Genomic DNA, 23089 nt, shown 5'->3' with positions numbered 1-23089 from the left:
GTGTACGTTGGATTTCTCCAGTTTTTCTTGTTGCAGGGCTTCTCACATGCTGCTATTTCACTTAGAAGTTTGAGGAAGGAAAGGAAACATCTGGAGCAAAGGCAGAGGGTACAGAGGTTAACGACTGATGGAAAATTCTATAGTTACCTCCAATTCAGTAGCCACCAGGACTCCTCTAATTCTGCATTCCTTTCCACAGAAAAACTCACCCACATGTTCACAATACTATCAGTGCTCTGTGTCAAAATGCCAGAGCCCCTTCACTTTCTTGTAGCAATCTGGATGTCAAGTCTATTTGGTGTATCTTGGACCAGACTACTAGTATGATGCACCAGTCAGTGAGCAGCAGAGGAATTGGGTTCTTAGCTTGACGTGGGAGCTCAGTGGTCCCAGGAGCACAAGGGTGATAAAACAGCAGAAACCCTCTCTTCAGCTGCTGCCCCTGAGTTGGGAAATGAGCTTTCTAAAATTGTCCAGGTCATAATATCAACATCTGATCCTGGAAACCTCCCTGCTAGATCTCTACAGGTATTGATTTTAGTAGCAAAAATAAGCTTCCCTTGGACTAAGTGATTTTAGAGGTAGCAAAACACGCTTTTTAGGGAAACTATGCAAACACTTTTTGTTTCAAGTTTCTGCTTTCTCTGTTTAAAGGAAGTTTTATATTGTACATACCCCTTTTCCTTAGGTCCATTGGAAAATGTCAAAATGAAAATGTAACATAATTTAAAATAGAGATGGACTCTTTTTTTCCTTTTAGACAAGCTACAGTACATTATAGAGTATAGATTTATTTATTTTTTTCAGCTTGGTTTCCAAATTTTGCCTTCTTTTATCACATTAACTCTGGCAGAACTGTGTTTTGCCAAGGCAGGCAGGCTGCCCTGGATTTATATACCGCTCTGAAATCAATAAAATAGCAATGAAGCAACAGAGAACACAGTTGAGCTCTCACACTGCAGATTCAGACCCCATGCTGGCTTCGTGTACCAAGAGATTTTGCAGCAGCCAGATTTCCATTTAACGCATTTCCTCATTTTTTCCTCTTTCTCCTGAACACCCCCACCTTGCAGCCCACTGCCCTCTTTCTCATCTGCTCCCTTCCTTTCATGTGACGGCTGGCTGGAGAGCTGGTGTAAAATACCAGCCATTCAAAAGATGGCCAGGCCAGGAGGGGCGATGACTGGCACTGTGGGCACATGAGGGCTGGAGATGAGGTCCCTTATGCACATTTCAGTCTGGAAGTCACTGCCTGTCAGTTTACAGAGGTGTGTGGTACACATAGCATGACCAACATGATGTTATTATCTAAGAAGAAAGGTCCCATGGATATTTTTGCATATTAGGAGGTGTCCCAGGACAACTAAGGAGAAGGGAATGGGGAGTGGAGCATTAGGTTGCCGTGCAGAAGGTGATGCAAGCACCTAAGAGCTGCTACAGAAAGGGAAAATAAACAAATAAATAAATAAGGTTACAGTCCAAAATTCTGGTGTTTGAAAATGTGGCCTTGGGGCATTTGGTGGCAAAGAGTAAAGGAGTACAGAAGAGAAGAGGTGAAAAGTCTATTTCATAAACCATTTCTGAAGGTTCATTACCACAATACAAGGGAAGCAATCATTGCTGATCCACCTAAGGATGAATACAGTTTTATCTTCTCTCTCCTCACTTGAAATGATTTCAAACTTTGTGAAAATATTGCTTTTCTGGTTGAAACCCCCCAAACAAGAGCTGTGTCTTAGGCTGACTTTCATTTTGTTAGGGATATTTTGGGGATCAAAAAGAGTCAAAGAGCTTACAATGTTAGATGAAGATGAATCTTTCTATTTTGTAAACTGACATTTCTTCCCCTGGGGAAAAAAAAAAAAAGAAAAAAAAAGAAAAAATGAGAATAGAAGAATTCTTGTCTCCAGAAATAATCTGAAAGCTTCTGCTGTGTGATCTGCTACATGATTTGTATTCTTGCCAGCACTAATACATTTGAACGTTTTCTGCCTACTTACTGAACATCCCTGAATCCTGGTCATGAGGCTGGTGTGCAAACAAGGGGGCAATCCTGTCTCAGCTGTGATGACTGTTACATCCGGGTTGCATTTGAACATGCAAACCACACACCAGCTAGCCAATGTGATCTGGGTGCATGTCAGTGTCAGTAGATATTTCTGTTTGCTGAAATGCTGGAAAAGGCTGTTGTCTCTTAATGCCAAATCATGTTAGCAGGATAGGGGTGACTGCAATGCATTTGGCAGCATGTATCTGTGCATTTTCTGCTAAGTCTGTGCATACCACTTCATCTGGCTAGGGCAGCCCAGTCACAATGCCCTGACACCACGTGCACAAGCTCTTGGCATTGAAGCCCATCCCTTGAAAGACAGACTTCTGTCATAACAGGTCTGTCCTAGATGATGGCTTTGAACGCACAGCCTTACCTTAGCTTTCCAGTATGTAATGAGTCTGTGCTGTCTTGACTGGTCTGTGAAAAACCTTTTATATGGATCTATTTCTACCATCACGGAGAGAATATTTTCATTATGATTAATCATTGTCACACATACTCCCCTGTGTAATCACCACAATGATACTTAATGAAGCTTTAAATTCCTTTGTGCCATATATTTTTTCCCATCTTCATTCACACATGCTTTTGCAATGCAACCCAGTAATCTATGCTGGATTTTTAGTGAGGATGTGGAAATCTCATTGCTGAACCTTTAACTCTCTTTTATGGCATAAGACTGCAGAGAAGTGAACTTGCAGAAGTGAAGAGTTAAGGGTTATAAAACAGCTTCTAAAAATGCCTCGTGTTTTTTTTGTTGTTGTTGTTGTTGTTGGTTTGTGTTTTTTTTTCCATTGATAATAAAGGAAGTTATTCTGGCATCTAACTTTTACAGAAATGGCAAAAATAACAAGCTGAGAGAGAGTCAGGAGAACAAAACAAGGGACATGAATTCACGAGGTAGGCACCTGAACTCATTAGTTTCTTGTTAGCTGGTTTACTCACCAGCCTATGTCAAACCAATTCCACATCTGAGGCAGATGTCTAACAGGAGGAAAAATAATCTTTTCTCTAGGAAGTATAGTAATTGGCTGGGAAGTGCAAGATCTGAATTTGGCATCTTCTTTGCTCCTCCTAGTGAAGCTGTACAAGTGGCCAGGAAAGCACCAGGGGGAACACTAAGTGAAAGCATGGATGCCTGTAACACACAAAAAAGATTTTGTAGGGTGCTGTTCCTTATGCTGCTTTTACATTTTAATCTATGGTATTTAAATGAACGATGTATAAAGGAGTCTCTTGAACAAGACAAGAATCTAGCTTCCTTTCCTAAGTCAAACTAGGGAAATGATAATAGTTTTTTGGGCTCCAGATGGATATTAACCGGTGTGGAAAGAAAAAAGTATCAAGGAAGTTACTCCTTCAGACAGCATTTAACTACATATAATTGTATTTAATTCATGCTTCTCTCTGTATGTGCATAACACTGGTCCCCAGAGCTAAGTTTTAAAAGAAGGTAAGATAAATGATAATTTAATAAAGTTAAATGTTGCCTAAGTATAAACAAAACTGGAAGTTGTAGTAAAGACTGTATAACTTGTCTCAGAATCCTACTTGTGGCACACTCCGCTGTTGACAAGTGAAATTTGTTGTGTTCTGAGAAGTATTTACATGCATCCCTGTCCTCTGACAACCATCAGAGAGTCACAGTAGAGCAAATATGAATTTGATATCACTGGCATCTTACAAACGGAGGACAACTGCTCACCATGATCAATAGATGCCTTTTACATTAAGTCACTATTTATTTAAGCTATTCTGACAGCTTTAGATGGAACATAGCAATTAGTATGGTTAAAACAGATTCTTTTTTCTTTTATTTCTTCTAAGTAGAGAGCAGATAAAGAGGTGGACATTTTGGTCTTTACTTAGACAAAACTTCCATTATGCTTTAAATAATTTTGATGAACTAAGGGCTAGCTATAGAAGATAAAAATAACTCAGTTGTAATTGAGATTTACACACATGCTTAGAAAAACATAATAAGCATAGTGTATACAATGTGTTTGACATAAGGATATTGGTCACATGTTTAAAGTTATGCACATTCTCAAGTCTTTGTGAGAGTAAGGATATAAGGCTGAGACAAAAAAAACTGTCTAGTTTTGTATAATTGTGTGATTATGTCATACAGAAATCCTTGGTATTAATGATCATACAAGTTTCCATGTGCAAAACATACAATTAAAAAAATGTCTTTGTCCTTTAGTCCCTTTCCAGAAATATGTCCCACAACAAAATGTTCTAGTTTTTAGATAATAAGAATAATATACATATATAAGTTTATGACTCCAAAATAGAATTCATTAAATTACATTTTCTTATTGTCATACATATATATATTTGATCTTTAAAGTGCTATTTACTTTTTTGCTTTTTAGGTAAGTGAAAAATAATTTTGTAGTTGAAATTGCCTTTTTTTTTTCTTTTTTTTTTTTAGTATTTTTTGATTCAATCAGCATTTAACTGTACTGACATTTACCGGATGATCATAAAAAGAAAGCAAAGTGAAAATGACAAAAAGGCCCATGTTTTGCAGAAGTTCACATTCAGTGCATCCAATCTGCAGTCCCCTGAGACAAAAAGAGAAAAGAGCAGGTCTGTAAAGCAGCTGCCAGTTTAGTGATCAAACCCAACAGATTGCGGTCTGGCCAGATCTGGTGTCCAGATAAAAATGGTATTCATGCTAACCATCTGCCTACAGGTCAGTAGGGACAAAAATTAAAAATAATTACCCCTATGAATGAATAGACAATGACAGTCCTGTGTGAGGTATGGTATCATCGTTGTGTGGGCACACACACTCAAATTTATCCATAAAGAACGTTTTTTTTTTTTTTTTGGTTGGTCGGTTGTGTTTTTTTGTTGTTGTTTGTTTTGTTTTGTTTTGTTTTATAATGTTGTCAGCTGCCATGTTTAATTGTTTTTTACTTTATTTCTCTCACTATCTGGCTTTATGTTATTTCAGTTTTTAAGTATATAGTATTTTGTGTTTGTTTTTGCTTTTGTTGTTGTTGTTGTTGTTTGTTTGTTTTCAGTTGTGTTAATCATGATAATAATTAGTATCTTGATTGCAGTCCTTGCCTAGTGCAGGACTCAGCTTTTTACTCCAATAATCCAACTAAATCAATAAGCATAATTCTAGACTTAAAATCCCCCCAAAGCTATTTTGACTCTCAGATAAAAACTATGTGGAAAATGAGGAGCCTTGAAAGGGAGTATCTGAACGCTACCTGCTTGAGGTGAACTTTAGCTGGAGCTGCGTAGAGGAGGCAAGAGGAAAGGTCTTGGTGTGGGGCTACAGGATCCACATGATCCAAATCCACCATTCAGAAACACGGCTGGCATGTATGTGCACGTATTCCATTTTTAAGAAAGTGAAAGGATTGTATATGATGAAAAATGTAATAAATCACTGAGATTCCTGAAAGGTTCTTCTTAATATCCCCTGAAATGGGACTGATGTTGTTACAGGGAGACTGGATAGTCAGTAGTCTGATTTCAGAAGACTACACATTTTTTATTTGTTTGTTTCTACAGCTATGCTACAAAACTTATTTCTATATTAATACACAGTTCTCCAACAAAAAATAGACTACTGTCTTCTACACTGAGTGACCACTACTCCTTATCATTTTGGCAAACTATTCTGGAACCAAAAGTGCTCCAAGGATGCACTCCAATTTAACCACTGTCTGCTGAAAATGTCTTCTTTGTACATCTCCTAAAAAACAAATCTGAGTGCCCATGTAATTCATTTAGCCACAAAGGAGGCCAATAAGAAGTGCTTAAGACACTTCACTTACATCTTAATAGTATTCCCTAGGTCTGCTTCCTCATTGTGTTATGGTGGACTTAATCAGATAGGTAGGAGGCCACAGTATAAAGGGTGAAAAACACTGCCCTTTGTTTGTACTCACTGTTCGTGTGTGCAAACCTCAATGCAGAGTTCAAGAGGGTGAAGAACAATAAAGAGGAAGTGTTGTCAGGTGGCCAGAAAGTTAATAAAGTGGACAACAACATCAGGATGGGGGTGGGGGGATGGAGGTAAGAGTGTGACGGGATGGGACACAAAAACAAACTAAGAGACTAAGAGTGAAAAAGAACACTAAAGAAAAAGACAGTCAGTCATCTCTGCAACAATTTATTAGGTTACCATACACAATACTGAAACAAGTTAAAGACCACCTGTCCTTAAGAGAATCTCATGAGGGGGGTAATGGGCTTTATGAAGACAGAAATGATTTGCATTCTATATCTATACATGTATTATGTAATAGTAAAAAATGAGTTAACCAGTTGCAAAATCAGGAATGACAGAAATTTTATGTTAGGAAGGAATATGTATGTAGAAATGCATATTTCAGCTTTGATAGAAAACTAAGTTCCCTAACATCCAAGAAACTGCAATTGCTTGGAATCAGTGTCCTTGGCTTCACAATTCTAACCTCAAGCAAGTTGTTGTAAATTATATTTCAAAAAAGGAAGATGAACTTGTTTCTTTCAACATCCAAAATCTTCACCAAGCCAAGTACTGCCAGTGCACAAATTGCATGCAAAAAGTCTGTTCATAGCCAGCACCCTCCTGGAAGATTCAGATCTGTTGCTGCAGGCTCAGCTATCAGCTCCTATTTTGTATCTGCTGAAGTTCAGGGTCAGACCACTGAAGAGGTTCTGAGCTCAGCTCACTGGCTACAGCTTTGCAAGGGCAACACACTCCTCACAAGTGTCAGAACTCATGGGAGATTTCTTATGGGACCTTTGCATAAGAAACACCAAGGTGCAACCAAATTACTGCACTGTGTTTTTTGTTGCAAGGCTGCTCAGACAAGGCTGCCATTTTTTTAACAGAACATTTTGCCATGGAAACTGAGTAATAAGATTTTGGGTAATCTGAAACTGTGAAACAGAGCTACTACAGCTCACAGAACTACAGATCACTGATAATTTCACAGCTGCCTTTGCATGCAAAGCTTACTTCATTGAACTGTTCTTCTCTACAAACCCCAGAGTAACAGCACTTATACCTACACAGGGATATACAGACATTTATACATAAAACTAAATAAAAATGGTATCAGAGTAAATTAGTGATTATACATGTGGTACTCCTGCTTGGGAGAGGATAAAAGGAATTTCATGCAGCCTAATCTCATAGAATCATAGAATGGTTTGGGTTGGGAGGGACTTTAAAGACTATCTATTTCCAACCCCCCTGCCATGAGCAGGGACACCTTCTTTCCACCAGACCAGGTTGCTCAAAACCCCATCAACCTGGCCTTGAACACTTCCAGAGATGGGGCATCCACCACAATATATTTTGTAATACATACCTCCTGCAATACATACAGAAGGTACTCAGATGCAGTAGAAACTGGTGTGTGATATAAGATAGTCTACTTACTGAAACAGAATACTTAATTAACTTCTCAAAATAGTATTTAAAGCATTATGTTGTGCCTGTCAGCATATCAGATCAGGATTCCAGAAGTCCATGAGAAATCCAGCTGAACTGAAACAGTTTTGTGGGTTGTTTTTTTTTTTTTTTTTGCAAAACAGTATAGTGAACAAGTTCTTTTTTTTTTTTCTTATCTTTTCTTAACATTTCTTCAAACAAAACAGGTTGAGACCAACCTAGCAACCAAATACATTTGCACATATCCAGTCCTCACTGATTTCAGTGTAACTTCACGTTAGCACAAAAATGTAGTTTCCTGGATTCAGTTACCATCTCTTGGTCTGAAAGACAAACAGCACAATTAGGTATAACAAAAGGTTAGCAAAGTTTTCTGATGTTCACAGAAAAAAAGAAAAAAAGGATAAAAAAAAAAAAAAGGAACACTATAAAAGCTACATTGAAACCTTCATTAATTTAAAAGGTATAATTATCCACAAAGTACTTCAAAATAGTGGCCATGTAGTTACAATAAAGAAAAAAAAAAAGTGCCTTTTTTTTTTTTAAATTCTACAAACATTGGTGCTATTGATCTTTTTTCCAAACGAGAAACAGAAGCATAACATGTTGATGTTTAGATAAGAGACTTCAAACTTTTATGCTCTACCTCAAATATTTGAAACTAATATTCCAACTAAAAGAATATTATTTTTTTTATATGTCTGCTTGTATTGAAGCTTTTGTTTCCTCTCTCAGAGGTTTGCCAGATCAGTTTTTCAAGCATCCTGTGAACTGTAGACGTTTTAGAAGTTCAAATTTAGGATAATATTTCCATACATATTTTGTGAAAGAGTATGTATATTCCTTGGAGATGTTAAATAAGTTAAATAAAAATATAACAAACAAATTTGGAGTCAGAATCGTGGTACTCTATAAAAAAGAGTTTCCAGCATTTATTCTTCAGGAGAGACTCCTGGAAAAATGGCAGAGGCTGATTTTCCCTTCACCTAACTAAATTAGTAAATATGTTAATTTCACATTCTTTTCTTTATTTGCTTACTATTTATAGCATGTTCTGAATTCTCCTAGATCATTGATTCAGTGCAAAAGAGGAAAACTTTTCTTATGGCTTCTGTAGAGAGTCTTTAGATTATGTCTCCTTTAAAAGTTATGAAGTGCTCACAGACTATTAAAGCTAGGTCTTGGTACCACAATGCAGAATAAACTTCTAGAAAGTAAATGAGGGTAAGAATAAAGCTAGTGACAACCTGCAGAGGGCCAGCAGTTTGAGAAGAGATTAAGACACTGATGAGCAGAACAAAGTGCAGACAGCTGGGCAAGGATGTCATCACAAGGAGGAGGCTGCTAGGGTTCCTCGCTATAGAGTCTGCTGTATCTCAGCAAATCACACATGGCACTGGGCTGACAGCATGGTTGCAGGAAAGAGCTCACCCTGCCTTATCCAGTGTGAGTCAAAATCTTTATTTCAAAACTATCTAGTTCTAGATTTTTTATTCTTTTAATTAAAACTAGATTTAAAACTTTATAATCCTACCCACATTAGTTTGTTGAAAGAGAAAAAGGCTTTGTAGTTCCATAATAAAAAATACTGGTCTCACATCTACATATGCTCTTCTTACAGTGTGCTTTTAATTCATCCCCAATAAAGCTATCTATGAAGATAACCTATGCAATCAGACAAGATCTCTTCTCTTTTTGTCCTCTAATTATTTCTCATGCAAATGTAGCAATTTTCTAAATTTCGGGTTACTGTCTCGCCATGTTTTCACATCCCTGCAGCTGCTGAGTAACCAGCTTCTGATCCTTTTGTAGACTGCACATTTTCCAGGAAATGAAGACCATTTGCCTGAGACAGCAGCTGGTTCAGTGCTTCTAAAGTAGATTTCCCTGCTGGGTAGTTAGCATTTGTCCTCACAAGTAATGGCTACAACCATCTTGTCACACAGTGTGCAGCAGCCACAATATTCTTCTCTAACAAGGTGATCCCTTTGAGCCTGATATCAACTTGTATGTGATGTAGTGGTGACCCCAGAATATGGATTTTTCAGGTAATATTACTTTTGGGGGACTCAGAAGTGCAAAATGATATATAAGGACATATTTGTTTTCAAGCTTCTGTGCCATGCTTGGCATAAAATAAAAGGTTAAGACATTTTATATGTAGTGTTACACGTAGTGCCCATCTAAACCTATTATTACTCGATGTCAGTGCCCAAGGCAAAAGTTTTGGCCAACTTCTGCCTGGGCATGATGCCATCCTGACAGATGGGTATGAGTATAGACAATCAAGAAAGTGTGTTTGTTCATCAAATAAGAGTGGTTGGGGCATTTTTCCCAGCTGACACTTTGAAAACAGCTGTCTTCCTTGAGCATGGCTGTTTCTAGTTAAAAGGTCTGTGATATTAGTAATCCTTCTCTGGACTATGCAAACTGTCAACAAATGAAAAAGTCATTTTATAATTAGCTATGGTTACTATGTTTGAGACTTCTTTTAAAGAGTGGCCTGAAATAAGCATTGATTTTTGCTTCCAGAATTAGGAAAAGTGAGAACCAAGTGTCAATGACTCATCTCAGTTACAATTAAACAGAGCTCACAGATGTGTTCTCAGTTTTTAGGCAATATTGTGAAACCAGCTGCCCTCTCTGTTCCTTGTTGAGGTGACTGGGAACCACAATACCTGCACTCTGTTCTCAGCTCTTCTGTTGGTGTGCTCCCTAACCTTGAACAAGATGTTTTGTTTCTGTTACTTGGAGAGGAAGCAATATGAAATACTTACCTTTGTTTTCCAATTAAGTGACTTGCTTGATTCTATTAGAAAAAAAAAAAAAAAAAAAAAAAAACACTGATAAAGTCCTTTATGATCTACAGATGAGTTTCAAAATCTTCTTTCTTTCCTGCAGATTAACTCTCAAATTTTGGCATTTCAACATCTTCACACATAGCCATGTGATATTTACATTCCTGGGAAAAGATTTTATTCAGCAGCAGGAGGGAATGAACAACTCAACATTGACTCAACTACCAAGACAACCACAGTGGTTATGCTGTTTCATGGAGTGCCATAATGATCTATATGCTCAAGATTTTTATTTTATAGCATAAAATGATTAATAGATATCATGTGTTTATACACTCCCAAGCATAATGGTTCTTCATGAAATTATTTACTCACCATTTTGCCACCTTTTTAGCACAGGTGGAACAACAAAATTGTTCCAACTGTAAATTAGTTATATTTTCTAAAATCAGTAATTTACATGAGATGAAATAAGTGATGAATGTGCCTCAGATTACTGCCACAATGACACTTCATGTGTATTCTGAAGTCTATGCAATTCCAAATTCTTTTTGAAGGAGACCCCAGAAAAAGGTCTGAGACATGAAATTTCAAGGTTCACATCTCAATGAATATATTTCACTGTAAAAGTTCCCGTGTCACGATACGAACGTTGTGTTTGAGAATACATAACATGCACCTACACAAAAAATAAAAATAATTCACAACATATCATGATTTCCCACACCAAAGCCTTTGAGAGCTGAAATTGCACATTATATTTTGTTTTCCCAGTGTCTATCTAGCACAAGAAGCCCAAGCACAAGAAGAAGTAGAATATATGGGGCCACTTGGCTGTCTTGGGATTGCAGTGCTTGGTATACTTAGGAAACATGCTGTTATATCTATCACACATCCACATTTGGACCAGAATCTCCCCCTCCAAGAGCTTGAATATTTACAGTGAGAACCCCAGGGAATCAAAGTCTTAATTCACATGGCTATTTTCCCACAGGTTTAATGGTGAATATCTTTGCCCTTGAAAGTCTGCCAGGTCTGAGCCAGGCTATGCAGCATTTATATATTACAGGGCACCCACTGAGTGATCTCAGGGATGAGCATGGCTCATTTGTCCTTGCCATTCCCACCAACATATGCAGCTACTGACTTCATCAGTGAGAGCTAGGCATTCACCATAGTCCTGTACATGACAGTGAGTAGTGTGTCCACCAGGCTGGCCTTGTTCCTATGTACTGCCACACTCCTGGTAGTGTTTGTGCCAGGGAAAGATGCAGACCTACTTCCATTATAAGAAGCTTCTGATTTTCCTGAGAGCCCTGGAATGAGGGAAATGCTGAAGAAGGGGAGCTCAGGTGAGCCTGGAAAGGATAATTGGGCAGGACTGGAACAGTGGGGTACTACTGCCCCTCTGGTGAGTGAGGCACAGACACATGCTGGAGTTGAAGTAACTGACAGAGAGAACAAAAAAGTCCCAGGAAGGGGAAATGAATCTTATGCATTTTTTATTGACTATATTTTTAGCAGCATTTAGAGGATATTGGGTTACTGTACCACAAGCATACCTGGGAAAAAATGGTGAAAGGCCAGCAGTCACTGTTCTTTGTTGTCTTTCAGTGCTGGGTCACTCTGATCTGGACATATATGGAAGGGTGACCTTTTTCCAGCATTCCTGAATTATCTGAAGATATTTTAGCAGAACAGTGGATCATCAAGGAAGAAAGGTAAAGGCAAATGTTTATTTTGGAGGCAGAAAGACTTTATTCTCTAATCCATTTTTTTTTTCACATTCACAACTATACTTAAAAGGGAAGCTTCTCCCAGTTTCACGGGCAAAATAGCTTCAGGACCACCCAGAGAGCTTTATTCCCTTCCCCTTGTCTAAATCACACAAAGAAAAATAAACAAATGAACACAACATTTGCCTTCTCATCCCTTCTTTTCACTAAAGGGTCAGGAGGGTCGGGGATCCTTCTTTTGCCATTTCTGGACATCCTCACTCTCTTCAACAACCAATCCCAATGGATCATGGCCTTTGAAATCTTAAATCCTTTAATCAGTTTCTCCAACTTTCTCTGTTGGCTTCTTTATGTCACATTCCTGGGCTAATTCAGGTACCTTCATACAGCATAGGATTTGGATGACAGAAAACACATGGAGAAGTACAAGTCCAGAGATCTGTGCAAGTGGTGGGTTGATTATCCTTAGCTTCATTAAGGTTGCTCAGCAACATGAGCTTGTATTAATCATGTCAGAGCAGCCACATCCTGACAAGCTATCTGCACTGCCAGGATACAGACCCTTCCCGCACACTGCTGAGAAACAGTTCCCATGAACTGTCCCTCTGAAGTCAAAGAGGTAATCAGTGAGTGAAAATTCAGACTTGTCAAAAATTTCATGAAGAATTATCCCCATTACAGAAATGAGTCCAACAGGAAAAAGAACATAAGATGTTATATAAAAATGTTTTTTCAGTGACCACAAACGAAAGGCGTGAAGAACAGCAACTGAAATATTAAATAGTGTGGCAAGGTGAGCTAGGTAATTAATTAATGGGTAAAGAATTCCCCAATAGATCACTGACTGCACAGTCCACATATTTGCTGTGCCTGGAAAGATGAAGCCAATACTTTCTTACAGGATTCATCGCTGAGTCCACAGTCATAATTTCCAGCTGGATTTTTTTCCATTTGATAATTTTATACTATTAATCAGAGCTCATCAGATACTGCAGAAATAGCATACAAGAACTTTGGGTTAAATTCCAAACAGCTTCCTCATGCCTTTCTATTTCTTATTAATATGATTATGTTGCAGTTAGTAATGATCTTTTTTTATCTCAGCCATTTAATGATTTAAAATTACCAGCCATTCAGTGGAGCAGTACCTAAAGTCACATTGCAGTGCAGGGCCACTGAAGAGAGGATTTCTCTTAGTTTGTTCATACTTAAAGATGTGAGTATGAAAATAACAACTAAATCAGAGACAACTGAAGCAAGGTTTTATTTAGTTTGTTTGTTTATACAATTTTGCTGAGACTTCAAATATTTTCAAATAAAGAACATTTCAGGTCATTGAATACTACATGTATACTCCCACATGTATTTTTTTTTATTGTCACACATGCTTACTGGGAAGGAAGACTGCTCTTGGCCCACTGTTCTGCAGGACAAAGTCCAGATCTCTGAATCTGCATTAGATTTAATAAAACATCTCAGCTCTGTGTTTTTGTTATTATTATTTTTCCACCAGCTGTAAAACTAAGAGAGTGGAGTTTCATTTGGCACTCAATATGTACAGTATGGACTGTAAACTTGAGTGGTCAGGGACTGCCTCATCCTATTCATAGTATTAACATGATGGGCTTCTACTCTTAGTTGAATTTTGTTTATGCAGCAAATCAGTTAAATACTATTATTTCTAAAAGAACTTGGACTGGCCAATAATTTTTAGCAGTTGAACATCTGAAATATTAACAGAAAAGTAACTTTTGAAAGTCATGTGTTTACTAGTACAAGGGCTGGGGCTAAATTCATCAATATACAGAATTAGGTATGGAGAATTTCTGTTTTATTAGTAAAACTAAATACCACATTTTTCAGGTTTTAGGAGATGCTAAGTTGCATGCTAAATATATCTGCCATGTTTCAAATTGAATATTCATTTCTTGGCAGACAGGACAAATCACTTGTAAGATAATGTAAATCTGAAAATTGATACAATATGCGTATATTGTGTACCAACATTTCAGATCACTATTATATTAATAATGGTTCAATTTAATCATAATAAAATATTATATTACCTCAGTGTAAGTATCAATTGATATATGTATATGCATCAATATATGTATAGAATGGATAAAACTTTCATTTTTCTATCTTAGGATCTCAAAGGTCTTTTCATACAAAAAAGCTGTCCATGTAGTTCATAGAGATCCTGTTCTTCCTACTTTTATCTCAGTTGATCTTTAATATTAGGTATTAGGATAAGATTTTATTCCAAGTAAGTCATCAGAGTCTGTCACTTATGGGAGACACTACTTTCATCTGAGTAGAGTATCTGTGGCCAATGTCTGTTAGAATACTTGAGGAGATGTGTCTATGTTCTTATTATGTTAAGAGAATTCTGAAGTGGAAAGATATTTTCCTATTAACTTAAAACATCTAGAAACTATCTAGCAAAGTAAGTATATGATGACCTGCTGATCCACACCACCTCAATGACCAGGTCTGACACTTGTAGGGCTCCATCTTCCATCTATTTCTGTTCAAGAGGGGCATGATCTCATTAAGAGCAGAGTATTTTCACCTCCTCATCCTACATCCAGGCAACATGTGCTGCCCTCTACTAGCTGGATGCACAATAGTTTAGGAAAACTGAAATGAGAAAGAAGAAAAATGTTGGGAAACTGTAAAAGTTGGAGTTAAAATAAAGAACCTTTGATACGCTGACTCTTTGCATGTGACCTAAGACATAATGTACAGAAAAATCACAGGGTAGAGTCTCTTTTTTATTTCTCTTGTGTGGTCTATCCAGTAGTTAGTTTAGTGCTAAATACAAGAAAAATGTGCAGAATATGAGGAATGATAGCAGAAAAAAAAATGTCTTGTTGTAGGAGAGATAATGGTGTGTCAAACCCAGGGGGAATAACCATGCCAATCAGATCACAGATTTTGGAAACTGAGAGAAGCTGTAAACTGAAAACATTTGGATCAATGGCTAGATAGTTGAAAGTACTGTGTGGAATTAGAAACTATGTATGAACTGTTTAGTTGTTCCACAGTTACACTTATTCCTGGCAAAAACGTGAATTGGTGAAAATGGTTCAGAAAAATTCACCTGACATTTATTCAGTTCACCAGGCATAACAACAAACATATCCTTTCAATAAGATAGCTGTACAGCAGCTGGATGGGAAAAAATAGCTGGAATTATTTCTGCCTGTGCCACTTATTAAAAACTCAGAGTCACTGGAAATGAGGATCACTGACTCTGTAAAACCCCAGAGAACTACAGGACTCTGGGAACTGAGGATTTACCCAGTCAACGATATAGCAGAGCAGGCAAGTTATCTTGGGTGTCTTGTGACATATCTCTGTCCCAGTAGGGACTTCATTTCTCTTCTCCGAGTAAGCTGATACTTCATTTTTTTCAGTCAGAGTGACCTTGTACAGAAGACCTGATTTCACACCCAAAATCATCAGGAAAATAAAAACAAACAAGCAGGCAAACAAACAAAACCCAGACTGTCTGTTCATAAAATCTTTTGAAAATAATACGAATCAAAATGTCTTTCTCTTCTTTCTTTCCATCTCATGTGTATGCTTTGATAGGGAGTATTGAAAATACTGATGTATAAATAATTCTGAGTTATGCAGAGCTATGAATTATCACAACCATCCTTCTAGAGCTTTCTCTTGAATGGAGAAGTCTTTCCTCCGTTGCAACTGCTCTCATCATGGAGGGAAAGCCATCAGATTTCCTGCCTCTCTGTGTCCTCTGTGATCCTTCCCCTGCAGATCTCACTGGAGAGCTCACCCCTGAGACATTCCCATGGTGGTGGGAGTGGAGGAGGGCAGTGCTCTCCAGCTCCACCCTCTTCCAGAGGAAATGTCATGAGAAAATGTTTTCTTGAGGTCTTTCCTGTTAACATGCTATGAGAATGCTTGCGATCAACTGTGCATTTTTATGGCATTTTGACTGGAAGTAATGTGAGAATGTTCTTTCTCACATTATTTCCAGTAGAAATACCCTGAGAACGCTGTTGTTTGTGATATTTCTACAAAATGTTCTTGGAGATTGGTGGTGACTACAGTTGCCTTTATAAGTTTTTTTTTTTTTCTTTATTCCATCAGAAATATGGGCAGCATCTAACGTCTCTCCATTTGTAGCATTTCTTTTAACATTAACTCTCATCCAGATTTGTGCCAAATGAAGCCTTAGCTGAAACACATGATATGTTTCTTTTCTGCCCAGAGACCTATCCAAAATGAATCAAAGGTTAAGAAACCAGATTAAAATCAACAGCAATTGGAGTATTTGTAGGATTTCCTTCTGAGATGAAGTTGTTTCGACTGCTGTTTCAAAGTGGACCTGCAATATGTTTGAATAAAACTGTGGAGGAGTAGAGACCAAGAAGAACAAAGACCACATACTGTAAAAAGAATGTTAAAGAAAAAAAAAAAAAGAAAAAAAAAAAAACATTCTAATTAAATCAGAATGAAAACACAAGAATGCCTTTGCTTTCAGAGAAACAAGTAAGCGACCTAGAGAACCTTATAACTTGGCAGTCTACACATCTCTTGTTTTAAAAAGCAACCCACATCTTTAAAAGGAAATTAATCTTGGAAAAAAATATAAGATGTGTCAAGTCAATCAGCTATTTATGCCATTTCCTCCAATCCTAATGTTTCCCTCATGAATTATGCACTTTCAGCTGCCACTACTTACATACGTGGGCCCTTGTGGCTTGTTTCCCAGGACCAGCATGTGATTATGGATCATAAAAATGAACATTGCTCCTTCGGTAAAGGCAGAGATGCACAATTCCAACTGCTCCATGTTAGAAATCTCTGCACTATTTGAAAAATAGCAGCTGTTATTAAGAACATCTATAGCTATAATAGCTGCAGCCATGAAAACTAATTACCATATTTTCATTTTAAATTGCAGCAAAGGAATTAAGAAACAGATGCCCATTAAAAAGGAAAAAGGTAAAGTAGCCACTAACAGTTTCTCAATAGCCAGAAGGTGGTGCTACATTGTAATATAGTTGCAGGGGGTCAGGTTTGTATCTTTGATAACTTATGCTGTTTGATTCACTTTTTAAAAGTGAGACAGAAGGAGAAATTGAACTTTCTCAACTTCACTGTGGGGAGGTGTTCAGCAGAGGTAAAAAGAAATGTAGAATTCAGTTCTATGTGTAGTGAAATTTCTTGGTTATGGTGATGTACAATCAGATCTTGGATCATAGTTATCTCTCTGTTTCTTCATTGCTGGCTATATTTAGCTCTCCTGCTTCCTCAATTCTTCTGTTTCATCAGGAGAGTCAAAACCACAAACAAAACAAACAAAAAAGCTATCAGTGATCTTGCTGTGTTTCCTTGAATAAATATTTCTTCTTGTAGCCTTTCACATAATTTTTGCTAAAAATCTTTCAGCTTTTTCTTTTCATTGAATAAGAAGAGACCAGATATTCAGCCTCAGGTGGACACTGTTGACTTTGATGAAATTCTACCAGTTTTTGCCAGCTGAGGTGGTGCAATCACTTTCTTTAACAGCAGAAGAGAAGGAGAGCAGAGCTGCTGTCACTTCATGTATTTCTGCACAGAGGAAAGCAGTACAGGGCTGGGTCCCTGTGATGTAGCTCAGGCAAATCAGTGTGGGTACTTTTTCTGCCTGGTTAGACTCTATTGCCAGGCTGTTCCCTTCATTTGTTTGGCTGTATCTGCATTGGTGCTTAATTTAGGGGTCAAGAGTGAGCTATCAAACCAGATACCTGGATTGTCCCAGTTTTGTGTGCCTTGTTTTGCATTTTGGGGTAGTCTTGGAGAGTGGGTGCTAGATTCCTCCCGGATGGCAATGAATGGGACGACATGCTCCAGCAGCCCAGCCAGTGAGTGCACTGCAGCTCCGAGGGGCGATCAGGACACAGGATCAGACCGCAGTGAGGCTGATGTAACCCTTCTCCCTTCTTCTCCCAAGTACTGTAAAGTCTGGATGTGGGGCCTCAGCACCAAATATTTCTCTCCTACAGATTCATTCCTATTGATCAACTTCATTTGCTCATGTGGATATAGCCCAGGGATATTTCTGCATAGACTTGGGGTCATATAGACAATTCCCCTGTTTTCTCTGGTGAGAAAGATACTCCAATCTGATGCCTCCTCTGATGTTTTTTTTGTTTGTTTGTTTGTTTTTTGTTGTTTTTTTTTGGGGGGGGGGAGAGGGGAGGAGGAGGAGGGAGGTCACTAATAATCAGGCAGCTCCCTCAGGGGATAAGGTTTTGACTCAGAGGAAAATGACCCTGACCATCAGAACAAATCATCTCAGGGACATGGGAAATTGTTGCCAAGTAATGCCATCATCGTTGTTTGCATTGCAGCAGCAGACTGAACTCATAGGCCAGCACCCAGTTATAGTAACAAAAAATATGTATCCCATAAAAAAGGGAATGAGTCTGGTTGTTCCAATCTTGCATGGCTTTAAGGGGTTCACAGAACTGAAATTCATTGAGAATACATAGAAATAACATCTAGTTCAGGAAATCACTGGGCTGAAGGCAGCTGGTGTCTGGGATGTTAGGGGGTGGTCACATAGACTTGCCCTCTTTTTTCTGGGCATGTCTTTGACCGCTGTTCAGATTGGTCAGGGGCTACCTTTACATATTGCCTGTGACAGGTTGAAGGACCTTTGTAGATCCACTGCTGATTTTTCCCCTGTATTTACAGTGCCAGAAAGCTGCTTCCCATTTGATAGAAACATGCCAGTTCTGCTGTCTGGGGGCATTAAGACATGAGCAAGAAGGGACACAGACTTAATTCTGGTGGAGGATAAATAGTATTTTCTTTCAAATGATAGGAGCACGTCTGACCAGCCTCATGCAGAGTAATTTCAGGAAAACTTTGAGTTCCTACAGAAATATATATGGCTTCTTTTTTTGGTATGCAATTCCAAAGGGGGGCTGGGGGGAACAACATTTTGTTTTTCAATGTAAATATAACTATATAAATATAGTTATACAGTAGCTTTTAAATTCATCAGGTGCTTAATGACTCCTTTCAATCAGAGATGTTGTCCATAGCAGATTGAATATGCCTAACCATTTCCAAAACCATGGTGTTTTATTGTATTAAATAAAATGAATTTTGAACCATGAGGGAAAAAATGAAACCTTTCTTTAACTTATGTAATGACAAAATTGTCAAGCCATTTAAATAAAATATTGTTTAAAGCAACTATAGATCTAAGACCTGTACTGGCAGAGATCATATTCAGCTTGGGATAAGTGCTTGTGTGAGAGTTTCTTATTGCTGGAAACACAGGCCCATAATGGAAGTGGTGACAGACCTTAAATTAGTGCAGTGCTACTGTACAATAATGCTTACTCTCAGTGCCATATGGTTATGATATGCAGCCGTTTTCCTATGCTGGTTATAAATTTGGACTGTCTGGCAGACATTACAAAAGGGATAGACACCATTGATCATTCTATCCATCCACTTTGGGTCAGTGAGAGATCACTCCTGACAGTTTTAATTTCTAGTTTTTAATTGTGGGCATTGCTGTAGTGCTCAAAATCCCCAGGCAGGTCAATGTCCCCTTGTGCTGCACACCAGGGTAGATGTTCCCTGCTTCAAATTTGCAGAGCAGCTAATGTGCAGATGTAATTAGAGGCAAGTAGGGACTGAGGCTAACATGACATTATATGTAATATAAAGACTACAATTTCTTAACCTTTGCTGCTATGCTTTTTGTTCTTTTATTATAATTCAGCTATCTTATGTTTGTTACCAGGTTGCTTTTAGTGGCTGAAGTAAAGCATCGCAGCAGACCTGGTGTGTGGAGAAGCAGTTTCCTATGGACAAATGCAAGAGGGATGTTCCAGGAGCAAGGGCCACCACAGGAAAACTTCAGAGCCATTTCTCTGAGAAGCAAATGTGACAGGCATAGCAGTGGAAAGGTGATGTTATGAGACAGAGGAGTGCGTAAAAACAGACGCAGAGCTGTAAAAGACCTCAAAGTACAGAATTACTGAAAAGTAGTCTATGCCATAAAATGGACTTGATGTAGAAATCCCACAACTAATGGAAACTCATGCCATGAAGTCCAGACTGTAGATGTAAGGCAGCTCTGTGCCACAGTGACCTGTCACTGCATTTTCTCGGCAGGGCTTATTAGCTTGGGCATGGCACTGTCTGATGTGGGAACAGTGCATCAAATGTGAACTGGCTGGGGTCCAGGCAGCTCAGTGTATCCATGTATCACACGCCCCAGCACACCAGCACTGGAATTAGCTTAGACAGACCTCACTTGGGTTTGTTTTAATTGGTCCATAAATGATAAGAAACCCTCTTTTTTTCTCCCGTCCAACTAATCTCCAGTTTAATAAAGGAAGTTCCTTCTGATGATCAGATATTTTTTCCTTTTTTTTTTTAAATATATATATATTTCATTCCAGTATAAATTAATTGCCTTCCACAAACAGACCAGAGTCCTTTGAAAAAGAGACATCCTGGCAAGCCAAGCAACTGTGTTTTGTTGCCATCTGAGGGGGCTTACGCTAAAATCTGAGCCTCTGCTGCCTTTCTCCTGCTAAGGAAGAAGTACCTCATATCACAAACCAGCAACCCCTTCAGGCAATTGCCATTTAAAGAGTGGCATTGATGGACTCTGTAAGGAGCCCTATTCAGTGCTCTCTAGCTGGCAGCATGATGTCAGTGATGTGGGCGGCAAACCCCTGAAATTGCTTTGATGGTATTTGTGCTCTTTTTTTTTCATTTTTCACGAATGAGTGATTCATTTCTTTGAAACAATGTGTTTGGAAAGCCTGTCCCACTAAGGAATTGTCTACACAGTGGGGGAGGCTTGGAACATTGTATGTCCTCATGGAAGTATCAACAGGGGTTGTGCCAGATCCTCAGTGCAAGAGGTAACAGGGATGCTTGTATCCAAGCCAAAGCTTCATGAATCAAAGGCACTGACTCTCGAGCACAAGTGCCAGGGTTCAGTCAGTTAACCTAACCTAGCCCATGCCAATTTAGAGTGAGAGGAATGCTCCAGACTTCGAATCCTGGGGATTCAAAGAAACTCAATATAATCAATTTTAAGTATCCCACAGCCCTAAGAGTCTTCTCTTCATTTACGGTTATTAAATGAAGAAATAATGTGATTTCATTTCCTCAATAAGAAAAAGCAAGAAACATTTTCTACTGAGAGATGATGTTACCTTGGGTGCTTTGTTATAAACAGTTTGCCAAATTGGTGGGGGGTTGGGGGGGGAAGGAAGGGAGCAACAAGAGGAGGAGAAACTGTTGATAACAAATCACTTTTTGCAAGTGGTTCAAGTACAGCTGAAATGTCCGTGTGGCAGGTGACCAGAAGCAGATTTTGTCTGGTATGAGGCTCTTGGATATTTTTGTGCCATCTTCAATAGTCAGCTCCAGACACTCACTAGCAGGGTGATTGAGACTGCTTAGATTAGGCTAAGGCAAAACGTATGCAATGGAGAGAGTAAGGCACCCATGAAAATTCACCCAAATATCCTACATGCAGAGTGGAGCTTGTGGCAGCTAATATTACATCTAGAAGCAGGGCCACATCTGAGCTTCTGTCACTCAATCTCTAGTGATGAAGTTCCTGAATGAACCTGAAAATTATGTGTTTATGTTCACTCAGAAAGAAAATGTGAAACCCTCTTCTGTTCAGAGGTGTGTAGTCAAACAGTCCTCATTCTGTTAAAAAGCCATCTAAAGGACAGGGCAACAGCCCATTTTTTTCCATAACACTTGTGATTTGAAAGAGGAGCATGAACACATCTTCATAGCTTCAGACAAATACAAGGAGCTTAATTAATATAATTTTGTATACCATATACAGAATGTTAAATGATTCATCACAACAGCTGATCTCTACCTCACTGAAACAACAGGCTTTCTCTCCTAACAGGACCTGCATGGGTTGATCCCCATGGGAAAACTGATCAACTGACTCCAGAGCAGAACCAGTCTCTGGTTCAAATGATTTATGCCAATCAGTAGGATAGAGGATTTTGTATTAGCAGTGTTCAACGCCATCATACATCTAAATGAGTGTTTCCTTAACCCTTCATATAACATCAAGCTAGTTAGATTACTTGTCCAGGAAGTGGTGGACCTAAACCCATTCCCTTCTGAAGTTTGAATCTATAACTCATGTATTACATAAAAATATTTTATCACAGCTCTGGGACATTATAGATTGGACAACCTTCATGCCTTCTGTTGACAGTAAGCCATTGGGGGGGAGGAGGTGTTGTGTTTGGAATTCAATTAATGTTACTATATTTCTGTTAAAGTTGTCCTGGACAGAAATAGATGTGTATGCTTTTTACAGCACAAACAATGTGAGCCTGATCCAAATCGTTATTGAAATGTCTTGGTACAGAAACCTAAAATTCAGTAAGTCAGTGCTTAGTGCTCAGATTCCACCTCTGTAATACAGGAAGAAAACAGTGGCTTTTTACAAGTAGATATACTGAATTTGATGGACAATAACATAAGAACAGAAAGCATCCCATTCTTCTCCAGTCCTTCTTCCCTTGCCCAGAAGACAATATATGCAAGAAGATGTTATCCACAACAGCTGCAATGTTCTAGTTTCCTAGCTCAGATGTTCTGTTGGTTTCATTGAGCTCAATGGTGTTCAATATGTATAGACAAAACACTATTCTTGCTAAATATTTAGAAGTAGCTTACCATTTGTCCTGCAGTTATATACATGCCATATAAAAAGAAAAGTCAAGGAAACACTTTGAAATCAGACCCATTCCATATTTTTTGGCACTGGAACTTGGTATTCCAAATGTACTCTGGAGATTTTTTCCTCCTGGTTTTGGCACTAAATTCCAATATGTGTCTGAGAAACCTATCTGATTGAAAATGTTGTCAAAATGGCACATTCTTACAGAAAATCAAATTCCAACAGTCATTTTGGTAAGAAATCCCCAACCAGCCCCCTTTACTTATGTATACATTCATTTTGTATTCTCTAAAGTGTGAAATATTGGATTTTGCATTACAAAAAGATACAAATAGACACTTTGACCTACCTCAGGTATAACCTTTC

The 23089-nt window shown here is 38.3% G+C and overlaps 1 long non-coding RNA gene across 2 annotated transcripts; it reads left to right on the top strand.

Annotated features, from left to right (window-relative positions):
- The first annotated feature begins 17524 nt into the window (after positions 1–17524).
- Positions 17525–21907, top strand: LOC308193313. 2 transcript variants are annotated; one of them, XR_013949539.1, is made up of 3 exons: positions 17525–17930; positions 18021–18121; positions 19781–21907. It is a non-coding gene; the product is annotated as an uncharacterized lncRNA (long non-coding RNA). The 2 variants fall into 2 exon arrangements; XR_013949540.1 differs by having other exon boundaries at positions 17525–17941.
- Positions 21908–23089: the final 1182 nt, after the last annotated feature.

This window comes from Anser brachyrhynchus (assembly GCF_964034855.1).
Source record: "Anser brachyrhynchus genome assembly, chromosome: 3".
NCBI lineage: Eukaryota > Metazoa > Chordata > Aves > Anseriformes > Anatidae > Anser > Anser brachyrhynchus.
Note: the sequence above shows the minus strand (reverse complement) of the source record. Positions and strands in the feature narration are given on the sequence as shown.